Source organism: Peromyscus californicus, unplaced genomic scaffold (genome assembly GCF_007827085.1).
Source record: "Peromyscus californicus insignis strain IS unplaced genomic scaffold, ASM782708v3 Scaffold_1__1_contigs__length_55948999, whole genome shotgun sequence".
Classification (NCBI taxonomy): domain Eukaryota; kingdom Metazoa; phylum Chordata; class Mammalia; order Rodentia; family Cricetidae; genus Peromyscus; species Peromyscus californicus.
The window spans coordinates 435,644-454,787 of NW_026294492.1; the positions used below are offsets into that span (position 1 = coordinate 435,644).

General features: G+C 39.4%; 1 long non-coding RNA gene across 1 annotated transcript; it reads right to left on the reverse strand.

Moving 5' to 3' along the window:
- Window positions 1–1,644: 1,644 nt before the first annotated feature.
- LOC128115130 (uncharacterized) lies at window positions 1,645–5,223 on the reverse strand. Its single transcript, XR_008220014.1, has 4 exons — window positions 5,101–5,223; window positions 4,393–4,638; window positions 2,945–3,111; window positions 1,645–1,965 (listed from the first exon to the last, which is right to left on the reverse strand). It is a non-coding gene; the product is annotated as an uncharacterized LOC128115130 (long non-coding RNA).
- Window positions 5,224–19,144: the final 13,921 nt, after the last annotated feature.

A 19,144-nucleotide genomic window follows, 5' to 3' on the forward strand; every position in this document is an offset into this window, starting at 1 on the left:
AGGCAAGGTACCAGGAATGGCACTTACCTGGATCCTCTCTTCCTCTCTTCTGGTCAGGCATATCAGAGTGTGCCATCAGGGTACAGGAAAGGCAGTGAGGCAAAACAATTATTGCCCACTGAATTCCAGGTCTCCTTGTCCTCGAACTAGACTGGGGCCATCCACAGCTCTTTCACACATCCCCAACATGACAGTGGTGAGGAGATCAGTGTGTCTCCTCACCTGATCTCCCCACTGTGTGGTTTGAATGTCTTTCCTAAAGCGCTTTGATTACTGTATTTACAGTGGTTCAAAATAGCTTGACATAGGCTGATTCCAGAGAGGTGGTCCTAGTGATAAGCAGAGCTCTGCTGGCAACTTAACAACTTTAATAACCTGTTTTATTTAATTCTGTTAGGTTTTCAAGAGTAGGTAATACCAGCATTTACTTGTTAAAAATAAAAAAGGAAAAAGACCTTCTTACTTTTTAATCCTTAAACTTTATTTGATTTATTTGGTTATATTTCAACATTGAAGTGAATATTTTATTTAAAGTAAACTAAAGACATAATTTGTAGTGTACTTCCTTTATTTTGAAAAGAAAAACAGTTAAAACATTTTCAAGTTATTATATTTAAATAAAATATATGAAAATAGGTCACATATACAGATAGTTATAGAAATACAAGAAAACATAACAGGAATATAACCTTTCCTAATAGTTTAATTTATTCAAACACATTTTTCAGGCAAAATACTTATCCCAGTATGAATTAATATTCCTGTACTTTGTACCTGTATTTTATTATGTAAAAACATCTATCTATTTTCACAGTACTTATTGTCCCTTCTCTTAATGTAGTCTTTTAATCTCCTGCTCAGTTTTCTGCATTAATTCAAGGAAAATTGAAAAACAATCAGATAGAGAAGCTGCGCTGTGTTCACACGTTTCAGCTCTTGAATCAAGGTTTGCAACGTCCCTGTAAAACAGTTGTGGGAATAACGAGACTAAAAATAACACAGGGCTATTTGAATCCAGTTTATTGTTGTGTTAATGTCAGTGTTTTATTTATATTAGCAGGTATTAGTGGTTTTATAATGAATTTCCTTATGACATTTTCATACATGTGTGCATGGCATTTTTACCGTATTTACCCCTACTACCTTTGTCTGTCTCCCACTCTCCCTGATCCTCTTCCCAACTACCCACCCTTCTATTTTTGTGTTTTTCTTTTGTTGGTTTTGGTTTTGGTGACACAATGGCTTTCGTTAGGGTTACTTACAGAAGCACGAGAAATTTAACTAGTGGTTACACCACTGAATAAAATGTCTTTCCCTCACCATCCCAGCAACCAATAACTGCCTATAGATTCATTTCAGTTATAATCTCTATTACCTATAGCCTGAAAGGCAGGAGGGCTGGGCAGGTTTTGAAGTGTGTGTCCCCTTCACTTACATCAATACTTTATACTTGGCTACAAGGCATTGATATTCCTAGAACATCCACAAAGATGATGTTGATGGATTTGCTTGTGTTTCTGCTTTTCTGAGAGGGGCCAGATCTTGGATTTCCTTACCACAATTTTATTTTTTTAGGTCTTACTGACTTTGTTTTTATAGCTTTTCCTTGCTGTATGCTCCACCCTACTTAGATCCCAGAATATCTGGCATGGTCATGATGTGTTGTAATTTTTTTCAGGTTTTTTCTTTTGCGTGGAGACCTGTTAGATACAGTTCAGAATTTTGCACAAATATGTCAAGGAAGAATTGGATTGTTCTGTCCTGTCTTACGTGGTACTTCCAGGATTTCAGGTGTAGTGAATTAGGTCTTCAAAATTTTGTTTGTGGATTCTTTCTTATTGTCTGTCCTCTGGAAAAGTCTGTGCAAGTATAGCTTTGTTTCTTTACCAATGTGGGGGCATTTTCCAGATGAGAAGTCCAGACAGGATTTTCTTTGAGGTTGATTTCTGATTGTCTCTTAATTTCCTGAGCACAGAAAGCAAAACATACATAAGATAAATGTAACAAAAAAGAAATAAATTTCCTATTGATTCTTTAAAACAAAATCTCTCCACAGTGCATTTGATTCATATCCAGGATGTAGAAAGACACCCTGTGTCCATACATACATAACCGCTAGGCATGTACTATACACACATATGCACAGAGATTGGGGTCTTTTTTGTATGGGGTACATGATGTGAAAGGCACTTGAGTAGAGAAGGTAGTCTCTGATTTTCAGACTTCTTGTGAATCTCCAATAATCCTGGAAATTCTCCCAGGCTGTTCCTCCACCCAGAATTGTCAATCCTGCTACAAATCCTCCAGCCATGACTGTGATCTGAGGAAACAATTTCAGACCGCTGACCTAAGCAGCTAACTGGACATATTAAATAATACTAAGGGCAGAAAGATGAACATAATTCTCTCATTTCCTAGTTTATAAAACTCCATTTAGTTTTGCTTTCAAAAAAGAAGAGTGAGGTTGGTGTTGTGGATAAGTTTTCAAGAATTATACTCAGCCGCAAAAGACAATAACATCATGAAATTTGCAGGCAAATGGATGGAACTAGAAAATACCATCCTGGGTGAGGTAACCCAGACTCAGAAGGACAAACATGGTATGTACTTACTTGTAAATGGATAGTAGATGTAAAGCAAAAGATAACCAGACTACAACCCACAGCTCCAGAGAAGCTAGCTAACAAGGAGAACTCTAAGAGGGATGCATGGATTGCCTTGGGAAGGGGAAATAGATGAGATCTCCATGAGTAAACTGGGGGTATGGGGCAATGGAGGGTAGGGGATGGGGGATGAGAACATGAGGGGATGGGATGGTTGAGATGGAATAGGGAGAGAGTGGGAGAGCAAGGAAAGAGATACCATGATAGAGGGAGACACCATGGGAATAGGGAGAAACAGGGTGCTTGCGAAGTTCCCAGGAATCCACAAAGATGACCCCCACCTTAGACTAGCAATAGTTGAGAGGGTGCCTGAACTGGCCTACCCTGGTAATCAGAGTAGTGAATACCCTAACTGTCATCATAGAGCCTTCATCCAGTAACTGATGGAAGTAGATGCAGAGATCCACAGCTAAGCACCAGGCCAAGCTCCAGGAGTCCAGTTGAAAGACTGGAGAGAAAGAAAGAGAGAAGAGGGATTCTATGAGCAAGGTGCATAAAGATCATGATGGGAAACCATACAGAGACAACCAAACCACACTAGTGGGAACTCATGAACTGTGGACCAATAGCTGTGGAGCCTCCATGGGACTGGCCTAGGCCCTCTGCATAGGCGAGACAGTTATGTAGCTTGACTTGCTTAAGGGGCCCCCTGGCAGTGGGATCAGGATCCATCCCTGGTGCTTTTTGGAGCCCAGTGTCTATGGTGGGACACCTTACACAGCCTTGGTTCAGGGGGAGGAGCTTGGACCTGCCTCAACTGAATGTACCAGGCTCTGCTGACTCCCCATGGGAGGCCTTGCCTTGGAGGAGGTGGGAATGGGGGGTGTGTTGGCAGGGGGAGGCTGGGGGTGGGAGGAGGGAGGAGAGGGGTATCTGTGGTTGGTATGTAAAATGAATAGAAAATTTCTAAATAAAAAAGAAAAAGAAAAAACTGAAAAGAAGAATTATGTCATTTAGTTTCTGTCAGATTTGAGAATTCATTGATGACTTAGGAAAAAGTAGATTTGCTAGAGTTGCTGAAATATCTGAGGGCTGAAAATGATTAATGATTAAAATAACCTACAACTCATGTACTTGAATAAAAAAAGTCAATGTCCCAATAATACAGCTGGACCTGAAATCTAGTCATCAAAATGTAGTTTAATTAAAATAGCAAGAGAATTATTTAACTAGACAAGGATTATTCTAAAATATAACACAGAACACACAGCTAATAAGTACCTGTAAGAGGGTGGGGGCAAATTACTAACCTGTATTCTTTGATATTGTTAATGAAAACTATTGTGTCTATGGAGACTGACTGATTAGAGTTTCAGTACCATGGAGAGGTTGGAATAATGCCAGTCCCAGGAATTATCACTTTATCTTGGGCTGGTTCTAAGCATCCAGAACAGCCATTACTTGCCTACAACCCTGTGTCTGACCTAACATCTTGTGACTAATGGATCAATTTTTTTTTTTTGCAATCTATTAACTTAGCAGACCACTAGCTTCCACCAACACAAAACCCAAGAATGCCATCAAATATCATCTAGGACTGTAAAAAAATCTGCTCCCACCTTGCTATAACTGCCTCTTTGATGAACCCAACAATGTATTTTAAACTTGCCTTGATTTATGACTTTCTTTGTTCCGTAAAAAAAAACTTTCTAAAACTGCTTCTTATTGGTGAAATTATTAAGGCCACTCCACGTAGATAAAAGGAGATTTATTTAATGGCGTAACTTACAAATTAAGGGATAGGTAGGTCGCGGAGTCTGGGGAAGGTGTATCGCAGTCCAGCGGTGTTCTCTGGAGCTCTGCTTGGTACACCTCTCCAGTCCAGGGTCCCGCAACAGAGAGCGAGCCCGCCGATCCAGATCTCAGGTCCCCAGGCGCCTCCTTTCGCCCCGCCTTGTAGGCGTGACAGTTGCCGAAGTCTCAATGGGGGTTGGAACTTCCAGATCAAAGCTGGAATGGCTACCCACTACAGCTTCTACATTGGAACATAGAATTGGGGGTAAATTAAATCCATGTTCCAGGCCATGGCCATGTAAAATGTCTCCAGAGTAAACTAAATTCCCTTTAATATGAAACCTGTGGTTTTTGCATTAACATCATTAAATAATGCTAATTTTATAATTCTTAAAAATAGTATCACTAATAAAACATTACCAGTAGAAAACATCAGAATGACTTGACATTATACCACATTTCTACCTACTTTATGAGAAAGACATAGTTTTAAAGTAGAGAAAAGAATGTTTCTTTCTATAGACATTACTTTTCATTTAATTCCATTCCTGTCATATATTATACATGGTGTACTTGTTAATTAAATTATGGATACACAGAGACCACACATATATAAAATAATTGATTTAGGAAAGTAGAAAGTAGGGGAAAACAATAAAAATGTTATCTGAGCAAAGATCAAATGTCATATGGCAGTTTTTACCTCTTGAAATAAGATTATCATGAGTCCCACCATCTCTGGCACCAAGTAAACACTGAATCCAGAGGTGCAGGCTGGTGTCAGCCACTGGCTGCAGGTGGCACTCTCAGGGAAGGATCTCCGTGAAGTTTGACAGCTGAGCTGGTCACACTCATTGACAAATGCTCTCTCTGTCTTGTCCTGGACAATTGGTGCTTCTTCACAGGGTTTTAATTTTGACCTTGTGATAAAGAGCCAGTGTGTTCTACTCTGCTGAGTATCAATATGTGTGAATGTGTGTGCTGGGCAATTGAGCATTATCCATGGCTTCAAAATAAACATTAACACAAGTCTTGAGATATTTAAGTTATACAGCTGTGTATAGATAAATATTTTTGTATAAATGTTTCAGAATAAAGCATAGAGTATTCAGCAGCCAGAATTAGGTGAACAGTCCTAAGACTAGATACTAAAACCAAATTCTACAGATTATGCTTCATCAAATATTTGCTCTATGAAATACTTCATTCTTCTAATGAAAAGATGAACTACAGATTGGAGAAGTACCATGCCTGAAAACAGCTTGTGTATAATATGTATTATAAACTCTCACAGTATGCAAGAGGAACAAAGAAATGGGAAAATGAGCAAAGACTGAGATTATTTCACAGACATAAGGGTGACAAATATGCACACAGTGTTCCTCCTATTCCCAACTAGGAAAGGTAAATTAAAGAAATAAGGAAAACCACTGTCTACCTGCTAAAATAGCCTGTATCAGAAAGACATGCTGAATATGAGAGGAGATCAGACATGGGTGAAGGTAAAATAACTCAGATGCTATGGGAAGGAGCCTGACAGAAAATAACTGTTTAATGATACGCGTTAAAAACGTAGAGACAGATGAAAATGCCATTAGAGATAAAAATGTTAGTACATGCTGATAAAATATTAAAGTCACTGGGAATGGTAAATAACTAAACATTTTGATAAAATATTAAATTCACTGGGAATGGTAAATAACTAAACAATTTTACATCTAATGAAATTACGTTGGTGTGCATTTATTTTAACTCACAGATATTTATGATAACACCGATCTATTGTAATACTTTTGGAGATTTGAATATTTAAGCAGCCTACGCCAAATCTTTAACTCAGATGATGCAGACAAATTCCAGAAATAGCAATCAAGTAGTTTATCACAAGACCAGAAACAGAATTATTAGTTAAAAGGTTTCAAGGCTCAGAGAGTCTCACTGACAAATGATACCAAACTTTGTTATTATCAGTAGTTCATGAAATGTTCCAAAATAGAAGAATGCTCCCAAGTTCATCCTATTATCTTAGTATCACAACTTGGTACTGGTCCCACGAGAGTGCAGCCCAGTGTGCCCTGTAACTACAGAAGCACAATCCTCAACACAATGCTGCAAGCAAGCAGAGGCAGAAAGAACATGACACCACAACCAGGTCATGCTGATGTCAGGTATGAGGTTGATATGGCCCCATAACACCTGTCCGTGTAATGCACCATGTAACTAGCACACAGGGCAAAGCCATTGTTCCAAACACAGAAAAAAGTCAAAACCCAGAACACCTTCCTGATTAAGACAAGAACCAAGGAAAGTAGGAAGCCTGTTACATCATGTAACACTGTTAGCATCTAGGAGTATGTGTGTGTGTGGGGGTGTTGGAGTCTCAGCTGTGACAAGGAGACCCATATTCCACAGAGAAATGGAAGGTGCTCAGTTATTGATCATGTTTGACTTTCCCATTTACATCTTCATTGCTCTTTAATTCTATCATCAGAATGAATGGAAAGGCTGGGTTTGCAGTGACTAAAAGGTGACTTTTTAGCAGCATGGACACTAGGATGCCCCTGTGCAGCACCAGAAGGTTCCCAAAAGAGGGTAAGGAAGTAGAAGCATCATTTTTGACACTGACATAGATATGAAATGCTAATAAGCTTTCCATATGCACATTGTTTGGAGGGAAAGTGCACAATCATGGGGAAATTAAATTATGAGGCAGTGTCAGGCACTGTGAGGATAGTAATTATGAAGAAACTTGAGCTAGAGACGAATTCTTAAAAGAAAATAAGTAGCCGGGCGGTGGTGGCGCACGCCTTTAATCCCAGCACTCGGGAGGCAGAGCCAGGCGGATCTCTGTGAGTTCGAGGCCAGCCTGGGCTACCAAGTGAGTTCCAGGAAAGGCACAAAGCTACACAGAGAAACCCTGTCTCGAAAAACCGAAAAAAAAAAGAAAATAAGTAAAAAATAAGATTTTTGTTTTGAACTATTAGCTGATAGGCTATTGCATGAACTAAGAGGAAGAATTTCATCTCAGAGTCAGAGTTCTTATGAATTTTCCCATTTTCTGCAAGTCATTCATAATTTTGTCCCAGAAAAGACTTCTCTGGACCTCTTCTCCACTCATAAAATAAGACCTAAGAAATCGGCTTACAGTGGCTCTGCTTCATACTTGTCTTCTCAACATCAGACCATGGCTAGGATCAGCCACACCATTCCTGCAAAGTCCTCAGGACAAAGCAACAACTATAATAACACTGGGCACAGAGTCAGAATGGAAGGAGTGACTTGTTCCAGACCAGGAAGAGCCCTGGTGCCAACGACCTGTCATCAACCTGCATTTGCACAAACAGCACTGGTAGCAAGAAGATGGATCTCTGAGGTGTGGGATCTAGTGCCAGGAACAGCAGTCTGAAACAGCAGAGGGGTCAGATTTCACAGAGAGAGGCCCTTGCTTTCAGTCATCCTCCAGATTATTATTCAGGGCTACATTTCATGTTAAGAAACAAAACATCCAGTTTTAAGTTGGAACTGCTTCAGATTCAATAAAGGTGGTAACATGATAGACAATGTCAAAGTAAGACTACGGTTCAATGATTAAAGGTACTTGTGCAAGCCTGGTGACCTGAGTCCAATCCCTAGAACCCATATAAAGATGAAAGGAAAGACCTGACTCCACAATACTCTGGACTTCACATGCACACACACACTCTTTCTAATAACAATTTGTTAAAAGATTAGATAGGGTTACTGAACAAGACAGGGATTATAACCCTAGGAATAAAGAAGAAATTAATGAACAGCTATTAGGAATAAACCAGGAAGAAGTATATGTAAGATAGTTAAACATTCTTAAATAAAAGACTCAGGGTGAGTCTGACATAATTTCTAGTGTGTGCTCTACAATATGGGAGACAGCATCCAGGTGGAGATATTCCCATTTATTCAAATTAAGTAAAAGTAGACCAGACAGCTAGAGACTGTACCATCCTGTGATGTTTTTGGAGTTGCAGGCCTAGGACAGTGGCGTTCATTCCTGGGGTCACAGTTCCTAAGAAGGTTTCTGCCCATGGGGACAGCATTCTGTTCTCATCTTAACCTTAGATCTTTTGTGTTTTTACCAGAGTGCAGTGTGCAGGATCAAGGTCACCATCCAGGACTCCTTCCTACTGTCCCTTATGAGAGGTCTTGGTGGGTCTGTACTCCATACACAGAGATAAACTGAGGTCAGACACAAATTTAAAGTAACCCAAGGAGAATTAATTAGCGAGTCTTATCTTTTAGTGTATATTTTCAGTTAATGGATTCTAACTCAGATATGTAAATCAATGTTTACAGCTGTCAGTTACTCATGAAACATGTCAAACATTACCTGATTCTTAAGGCATACTGGCAGGCTTCTAGAAATGTGCTGTTTTAAACAATTTAGTCATCATAAAACATATGACTTTTAACTATTAAATGCTGAACTGTTTTCTGATCTCAAAGCAGCCACCTCACCTCACTCCACCTCATTTCATGCCTGTGCATGAGCGTCTCAAATTAATGCAGTACCCAGTGGTCCCAGGCAGTCATGGCAGGGAACCTTCCTAAAGTAAGGATTTTTACCATACTTCATCTTAGAGACATAGCCATGGGGCTCCAAAGAATTCTTATTAGCCAGCTTTGAAAGGATGGCTTCCCTTGTATCTCTGGCAGACTCTGTGGGGGCATGGACAATGAGCCCAACAGCTGGAGATCCTTCCAGAAGTAACTGTTTCTAGCAAAGGATGAAAATGAGTGTTTTTTGCCTTCAACTATAGAGAGACATTAATCTTTCATGTTTTCTTTATGTGATTAAACATACATTTTAAAGGATGATTATAACATAGCATGAAAATAGCTAAGACAAGCATATCATTGATAGCAATCATTATCAGCACCTAGCTTATTAGACAGACACACATATAAATAAATAAATATATTCTAATTTCTGATGAGGAGTGGTAGAGTGAACAGTCAAAAAGCTCCCAAATACCCTGGCCTCAGGAATGCTGGGAAAGCTGCTTGGGAACATGAGGATACCAAGAGAGGTATCTGGTGCTTTTCATGTCCAGACAGGTGAACTTGCTACAGCAATCATATCTGAGGCCTCTGTGGTTCATAGACATCCTCACCAGTAAGCGATCCCTAAAATTTATGGGATTTAAAATTTCTATATGATTTTAAATCCACAATTATGTGTTCTTAAGCTTAGTGGCATTGTTAATTTATGTGTACAGATCTTTTTCCAATGTGAAGTCAGGAAGAATGCCTTTTCCATGTGCACATTGATGACTTTGTTTCATGATCCTCTCTCTTTTTGTTCTACTCTTTGGCCAACATGCCAGTAGTTTATCTTCTTATCTTCCCTTTATTCTTCAACCCTGCAAGCCAAAATCAACCCTCTTCTGTGGGTTAGTAAAGTTACTGGGCCTGAAACATGGCAGCTTTGAATATAAATTAATAACTAGGTCATGCAGTGAAGTCAATTATCTTTTTGCTTTTTTCAATGCTGGAAATGGAATGCAGGGCCTTGTACCTGCCAGGCAGGTGTTTTAGCCCATAGACACATCCCAGCAGGTTCTTGGTTTGGTAAGCTCAGTAGAGTTTGTTTTGTATCGCTGTGGAGTGGGCTATGTAATAATAATGGACTATACAATAATAATACAGCTACATAACAATAATAAGCTATGGTTAGTCTCAGCTATCTCTTCCTCAGAGAAGTGACTCCATCTGAAACTGTTGCCATCCAGGGATGCAGCATGGCTAACAGAGTCACACTCAATTGTTTCTGTGGTGGCTAGACCAAGCCTGTTTCCAGGCAGTGTTCCTCACTATGTAGTTGTAGATTTCTCTGTGGGGAAGCATATCCACAAAGGCAAAGGCATCCCAGAGCATGGTACCTGCTGATATTTTATAATTAATACTTACTATGACACCGCAGATTAGGTGACTTCAGTAGAGATCCAGGATCCTACACCACTCATCTTTGGTGTCACTGAAATCTTTCATTTGCATACCATGACCCCCTTGGACTTGATGACTGGGCTATGGGATTCATCTAGGGTTGCTCAGATGGTCGTAAGTCAGGTAAGACTTATCATAATAACATCACATGAACTGTTACAACAGAAACAGCAAAACAATCAGATTTCTGCACTCACCTAAAAGCCTTATACTGTGTCTCACAGTCATCTTTGGAAAACTGAGCATGGACACACACAAGCTGGGAGTTAGGAATGTATGCTAGGCTGTCATGGAGTCCCTGCACATGAGTATAGAGATCTCACAAAGGGAAGGTATCAACAATATGGGGTAGCAAAAACTTTAGCCTTAAATCTTCAAGAATGACTGCAGGATTCATTCAGTAGCCTTTCCCATGATCACAGCTTGTTTCTTTACAAGGAGATGAAGTAAAGTTGTTCTTTCTTTTTTGCCTCTAACATAACAGTTTCCAGTGTCAAAATGAACAATTACAGCCTTTAACGGTGGAGTCATTGGGGGAGAAAACTGCATTTTTATTATTGAGGTAAAACTATGAATTACAAGTATATCATCTACATAGTAAACTTTTCTTTTGTTGTTTCTATGTTAAAATATACTTTTTCAAGGTTAAGATTTTTCAGGTATAATTTTAATATGATAAAAATTTAAATCTTAAATATACTGATATTATATTTTAGAAATGTCATCCTTGGTTGGGCTCCCTGCCTGGGGCTCTGCCAAGATGTTCAGAGGCTTCTTCTGCTAAGAGCTTTGTCTGCCATCACACATTCTTCTCATCCATTCATTTTTTTCATACGTGATGAGTGCCCTGGCTTGGGGTTAGAAGTAAAAAGGTAGATAAACCCATACTTTTAAGGTTCCAAATCTTGAAATAGTGGCAGATAAGCCCATTTTAAAAAAACGTGAATTTAGCCTTAAAGAGGTCCCAAATCACTCAGTGGCAGAACAGGAGACATTTGAATAATGACTTGGTAGAAAGCCATGGAAAGTTCCTGGCTTGTATTTGGGGTTGCTTACATACAGAATAGAAGAAGGGTTAAATTGCCAGTGTGAAGAATCTGGCTCAGAAGGGATACCCACACTCTACAACTTACTATATATAGAATCAATGGTCTCTTGGTGAGAAGCAGTTGCTGCTCAAAGAGATACGCAGAATATCTCCTCCTTCTTACTCTCATCATCACTCCCATTTTATCTTCCAGCCCCTATCTCTCTAGAATTTAGTCCTGCTGGATCCTGAATGCAAAGAACTGTATGCTGAGCTGCACACTGTGTATGTAGGTCCCACTAGATTACCTCAGTGAACATTTGCTTAGAAACAAGAAAGGTATCAAGATACCAGTTAGAACCTTCTTACTTTAGAATGTGGGAGTGACATCAGAAGCCTCCCATGTGAATTTTCTATTGTCCAGTGAAGCCATTTAAAGCAGGGCCCTTCAGCTTCCCAATGCCTGCTGTTATACTGCCCATGGGCTGCCCGATGTTCCTAGAAGTCCATTGTTTCTGTCCTTATTGGCTGGTGTTTCATGACATGACACTTTCTACCACATACCATACTAAAATAGTTTATGATGGATCATCTATTGAGCTAACTAGTGTACTAGGTAATATTTATTTTAGCTTAATTGAATTAATAAATCTTTAAAAATAATTATTTTAATTATTATTTAATTATGTGCATGTTTATGGTTATCTGCAAATGAGTACAGATGCCCTCAGAGGCTAGATGTATCAGATGCCCCTGCAACTTCAGTTACAGACTGTTGTGAACCATCAGGACGTGGTGCTTGGAACCAAATTCATTCTCTACAAGAGCAGCACATTCTTTTAACCCCAGAGCAACCTACCTAGACTAAAGTATTATATCTCTTATTCTTCCTCTGTTCTGGAGGAAACTGATGCATTTCTCAGAAGATAACAGTCACTAAGAACTAAACTGACTTTTCAGTTTAATTTGTAGATTCTATGCCTCCTCGGTGCTTATTGTGAGATCACATATTTAAACTTTTCCATTTAAAAAATACATGACTAAAAATCATTAAAGTATCACAGAATAACTTGCAGGATTCTATTCTCTCATTCCTCCATATGTTTGAACTCAAGTTTCTAGGCTTGGCAGCAAGTGCCTTTATACCCACTGAGCCATCTTGTTGGCTCAAGTGTTACTTTTTTATTCACAATTAAAGTTTAGTTGCCAACTTAACCTAGAGTTACTTGGGAAAGACTCTCAATGACATGTTATCTATATTGAGAAGCATTGAGTAGGCCTTTCTGTCAAAGACTATCTTGATTAAATTATTTTGTGAGAAGACCTGTCTGTCCACTGTGGGTGGCACCATTCTCTAGTCAGGGGATCATGAACTGTATAAGTGGAGGAAGTAAGCTGAGCACAAGCAAGCACACATCAATTCATTTCTCTCTGCTCTTGACAGTGGATATAGTGTGATTAGCTTCTTCAAGTACCTACTGACTTGACTCTTCTGCAACTATAGGCTTTAACCTGGAATTGTGAATTAAATAAGCACTTTCTCCCTTATGTTGCTTATGTCAGGGTATTTTATCAGAGCAACAGAATATGAAACTAAAACAACCTCGATAGGTTCTATATAAAGTGGTATAGGACTAAGTCCTCATATTTTTCAAAGTAATAATTCAAATGCTGCGTAATAATGTACCTTCTAGATCTTCCACATAAGTGTGTATTCTAATCACCAGAGAGCACCATTGTCCTTCAGCTGTCTCTCAGTGCTTCCTACGTATAGTTTTGCAATTGAAAACTGCTGTGTTATAGTTTGAATTTAAATTCCCCCAAGGCTTACATGTTCACTTTACCTGGCTATTCCAAAACCATCCCTGTTAGACTAGAGTCAGTAGTTGTAGGCTTTGCTGAAAATCTGTACACTGCTCCACAAAGTTCGACAGAGCACAGAGAGTCAACACTCTTGATGACAATGATGACTTGGGAAGCCAGATACATGCTGAGCTGTGAGCTTCCACTCTCATTGGTATGTGAATTAACTAACAGAAAAAGATGACTGAGTATCTCCTGCAGGTGGGTGATATGTGTTCCATCAATGAAACCTTGTATCTGTCTTTACTGGAAATTTTAGTACTGAAAAATGGAATATATATTCACAATTTGTGATAAACTTATAAAATTCATTAAAATTCTGCTTAAACTATTGCTTTTAGTAATATTTGGGGCTTGATGTTTGTTTATTGAGCTAGCTGTTCAAATAACGCAGGGTGTGCCATAATCACTGGGTAGACTTTAACCATCATAAGGGCTGGAATCCTTTTATATCTTGTAGCAGGATTACACCACATAGCAAAACTTATCTTTTAAACTCCATTGTCAAATAGCATCACTCACATTGTAACCATCTAAATGGTGGACATAAAATACCACTCACGTAAAGTGCTTATCTTGGATTCCAGGATGTGGTTTCCTTGCTCTCTTTCCTCCTTTTCAGGGATTATTACACATTCTTTGAGGGGTGTTGGTATTGAGGGTTTTTTTTCTAAATAAGCTCTTTCTAGAGGACATGGAGGCAATAATGAAAGGAGATATCAGCTTTCATGAGCCAGCAATTATTTACAGAGATGTGTACAGACCAAGACCTGCCATTTTATGAAATAATGCAGAATCCTTTCCAAATCACATTGGTGAGGTGATGGGCTGCCAGTGACAGGCAGAGTGATGAATTCTGCCAGGGCTTTCCTGAAGAAGAAAACTATTAAGTGAAACTCTCAGCTCTGAGAGAGAAGTCTCCCTAAAACACAAAAGGAAAAGAAATGTCAAAGAGCTTACTCTATATGTCCAACTTCTTCTAGAACACTAGCTTTCCTCCATATAAACAATAAAAATAACCAGGAGTCTTGTGAATGTATCCCAGTGGTAGAATGCTTGCCTGATAAGCATTCCATTCCCTAAACTACAAGTAAAAAATAGTAATAAATAGAAGAAAACTAAGTTTAACAAGAACATCATTCAAAACTCAATTCTCAGTCAGTTCCTATAATAAAAATAGTTAATATAAACAAAAAACCAGCAAAATGTATAGATACTGTTATCCCACTGTAATTCTCTAGCTACAAATTACATGATAGAACTAACCAGAAACTTGAAGACATGTCTCCAAATCAAGGATACATAGAAGTGTTCCTCAGACCCAAAGCATTCCTTTATAATTAATTCCCAGAAACTGAACAGGAAATGATATTAGAGTGGCAAACAAACAAACAAATGAAAAGATACAGGTCAAAGCACTTTGGAGACTGTCAATGTCTAGTTGCCCATTCTCCCAGCTACAATGGAGAGTATGAAAGAGGACTGCTTCAGCAATCAGTGCTGAAACAGGGAATAGTGCCTCACTGATAATGTGGGCTATTAGAAATAAATTGGCAGCTGACTTCCAAAGCACTCCTCACAACCATGCCTGGCTGTTCAGAAGTGTATGTTCACGGGGCCAGAACCCAGGCAGTGTTCTGTGGGGTCCAGGACAGCAGCCATGTTTAGTAGCCTAGGTGACAGACCCTGCAGACTGGGGAGAATTGTACAAAGCAGCCAGCCTGCCTTCTATAGTCTGTGTACAGAGTCCTGTGTCATATTAAAGCCCTTTCCCACCTAGTTCACAGGCAGGCAACAAGGTGAGCAAGACCTTGACTTCAGGCAGTGGTTCTGATGCCCTGGACTGATGAGGTCCTGGGATAATTCCACAGAAGTAAAATTCTTTCCAGAGCCACGGATGGGTTCTTACATTTCATAAGTCCACAGAGACACAGGAATCACTAACAGAATGAAGAGGGGACAGTGGATTATGCCCACATGACAGGAAACTTAGGGCTATCAGTTTCCATGACTAGTTTTCATGTTTAGGAGATGGAAATCATGGAAGATTTTGGTCACAGCATAGGTTAAATAAGTTTCTTTGTTTGCATAACAAGTAATAGTAACACAGGCAGAAGAGCTGCAAGCATTTACTTTGAGGGGTAGGTCAGCCGTGGTAAAGGTACAGAAGGTACATCAGAGGGAGCATTTCACGTCTTTGATTGCACTTTTTTATAGTTTTGATTTTTGGTAACACCAGGGATCCTAGGTCAGGGAACATAGTGTCTTGCCTCCTGATTGTACCTTGCTGCACCCCTTTTAGTGAAGTTTCACAGACTTTAAATGAGTATAGGAATGGTACAGGCATGTAACTGAGGAACTACATTGGATGGATCTTGTCCAGAGAGTCATTCATGAGTGACTGGGTAGGATTAGCAGAAGACTGACACATTAATTAGCAGTACTGTTTCGGTGTCAATCATCTGCTTCTGATAAGTCTGTGATTCTGCTAACGTTGTAGAAAAAAGTAGCACTGGGGGAATGGGTAGAGGGTATGAAGAAATCCACAAACTCATTTTTATAATCTTTAGTGATTGAATAGAAAATGCTTTTGATTTTAAGAAGAAAGGAGTATGGGAAACAGCTTCCATTTCCCTAGAAACTCCTGGGAATGCTGAAACCCAGGAAGATATCAGCAAGCCGCAAATAGTATGAGCTGAGTCCTCATCATGGGACATAATCTTCCTAAACCAGATACCACAAATGAAATTATGAGTACTCACTTTTTTTTTTTGGTTTTTTGAGACAGGTTTTCTCTGTGTAGCTTTATAGTCTTTTCTGGAACTCACTCTGTAGTCCAGGCTGGCCTCGAATTCATAGAGATCTGTCTGCCTCTGCCTCCCGAGTGCTGGGATTAAAGGCGTGCGCCACCACCGCCCAGCTTTTGAGTACTCACTTTTATTCTCACAAATTTGCATAATGATCATTTATTTAATGATTACCTGATTTATTGAGTACAGCTACTATATAAAAACAAGCAAATTCCAGTAAGAGCTTCAATGGCACCATGGATTTAAAGGTTCAGTCCTCATCAGATTAGGGAAGGGAACGTCTCATCAAGATACTGACAGGAGCATGTGATATAAGAAGTTGGAGGTATGCTGCAGCTTTCTAGAGACACATAAAATCCTGCCCTAGCTCAGTCCTGTGCTCCAGACTTATACAGTAGAAATCTCTCGATGTTTCTCATCTTTGCTTTTCTTTAGGCTTCAGTTAAATCAAGGTTTAGATGGGTTGATTTTTATAAAAAATGAATGTCATTTTCCTCAGATCCTAGTGAGTTCCTGTAAGAGTAACTTGTTATAAAATGAATGAACTTCACCCTGAGTCTCTTTTTCTTACTGTGTTATCACATGATCACTGCCACTCAAAAAGGCTCCTGCCGTGATACCATCCTCTGTGAGTCCATTCATAATCTGTCATCTGCCATGAATCCATCTACCATGAATCTAGCATGATGTCATCTCCATCACCATGAATCCATCTACTATGACACCATCCATCATGAGCCAGTGTTCCATTATTCTGTCTGTCATGAAGCCATCTACTATAAGGCTGAGTACAAGGGGATGCCTGATCTTAGGCTTTTGACTTCTAAAACTGTAGGTAAATTAAAATTTATTCCTCAAAATATCCTATCTCACATGTTTTATTGTAGTTGTAGAGCAAAGTCTAAGATGCCATAGAAAATGAACAGTCAGTATTGACTGCTGTTCTCTGAGCATACTTCATTTGACTCACAAATCTAGAGGAAACACCCTTCCAAGAGCTAGTGATGGAGACAAAATTTTCTCTCATTTTTCTTTGAAGAGGCTGTATTGTTAAACCATTTTTCTTTTAAAATTCCAAGCTGAATGCTAACAAACAGTAACAAGAAAATTGCATACAAATAGTCACTTTGAGAGACTAATATAATAATAATAAACTTACAGTAATAGTTACAGCTTATGAAATTATAATGATTGCCTTGTCATGCCCTGAGCCTATGGCACTGAAATGCTCTATCAGTTCTCAACATAGTGAATCCTCAGAATTCATGTTTATCAAAACTATAGTCTAAATGAAGAAAGAGGAAACATACCAATTAATTTTTCTATTTTAATAAGAAAAATACAGAGAAACTGAAGGTTAGTACAGCTCAGTGAATTCTCAGTGAAGAAGACTGATGCAGATCCAGTTGTGGGGGATCAAAGCTGCAAATTCTGCACAAGAGGTGAAAGTAAGAGGGTCTAGATTTCCAAGGCAGTCTGAAATACCTATTGAGATCCTATTTCATAAAAATGATTGCCTTTCAAAAACTGGAATGTGAATAGCTTGCTTGGTGTGACTACAGAGCTTTGCCACATGTGCTGCCTGTGATGACTGAGAGATGGGAATTTGTTCCAGATTACCAGGGTGGGTCTAATCCATTTACATAGGAGTCCATCCTTGGCTACAATAAGAAGACAATGGATGAACAGAACAAGAGCAATCCTAAGAGGGAGCGACCCATCCCGTTTCCCAGGGAAGCTTCCCCAAGCCCAAGAACACAGGCCATCTGCAAGGAGTTAAGGACCTCAGTCCTCCAACCATAAAGGATCAGATTCTGCCAGTACCTGAGCAGACATTGGTCTTCCCAAGGTGAGGCCCAGCTAGGCTCTGATCTTGGTTGACTAAGATAAGTTATTGCTTTGTAAGTCATCCCAGTTTCGGTAGTTCATTATGACAACAACAGGAAACTAACTTTGGCACCTGTAACCTCAGCATTGTGTACGATGAGACAGGGTAATCGCCAAAGCTGGCTGACTGTCAGCCTAGCTCCAGTCTTATTCTCAATGGAATAAGCTAAGTAATGACAGAGTAAGACACCAAAATCATCCTCTTGTCTCCACACATGAATGGGTACAGATGCACACATACCCCACTCTCTCACACATGCATACACACCCTTTTTATACAACACAGAAAGTGTGATAATACACAGGAGAAATGAAGATAAGCCTATAGCATAGAATATTACTTTTGTCAATGGTCTGCAATTCCCCACCTACTAAGACAGTAATGAGGGACTGTTCTTTCCACAGTGGTTGGGAGGTTGTAGACACTACACAGTACTGACTAAGAGTGGAGGCACAGACTCAGACCTGGTTTATGGGCACTTCATATGGTATAAATGTATAAGGCAACTGTACAGAACTGCCCTTCACAACCCAAAGCTCATACTTTGACTTAGAAAATATGCTATAACTGTGTCTGGCAAAGCATTCATAGAGTTGTATCTATATAAATATTTGAAGCTGTTTGTAATGTCATTATTAATAGCAAAATTTTAGGAGAAAAATCACCAGACTTGGTAATCAGCAGGATAAATTATACAACATTATAAAATGGAAAGGGGTGCCACTCTACAAGTATGCCAGGGTATACTAAGATGGCCTCTTGTGACTAGGCTAAAACAAAACAATCTGGGAATAATACTCCCCTGAGATGTATAATTCTCAGCATGTGCAGGATGTGTGGTTCCACTTTAAGAGATGTGGCTTATGTATGTGTCGCTTTGACTCAAGGGATGGAACAGGACCTGCGTAGGTGAAGGGGCCTTTATGGGAATGTATGTCTCTGGAACTCATGGGTCTGTAGCCCAGGGACATCACTTCCTCCAAGCACTGATTTCACCGTGGGGTCTCATTATCCAGCAAGAAAAGCATAAGACGCTGAGAACTGGAAAGTTGACAGAGCAGAATTTCCATCTCTGGAAAATGTTTGCCTCTGTTATAGGAGGATATGGACATCAAAACTATAGATGCAATATGTATTTTACTTTTAGAAAGGAGCTAAACTAAATCCATAGTAGCTTTCT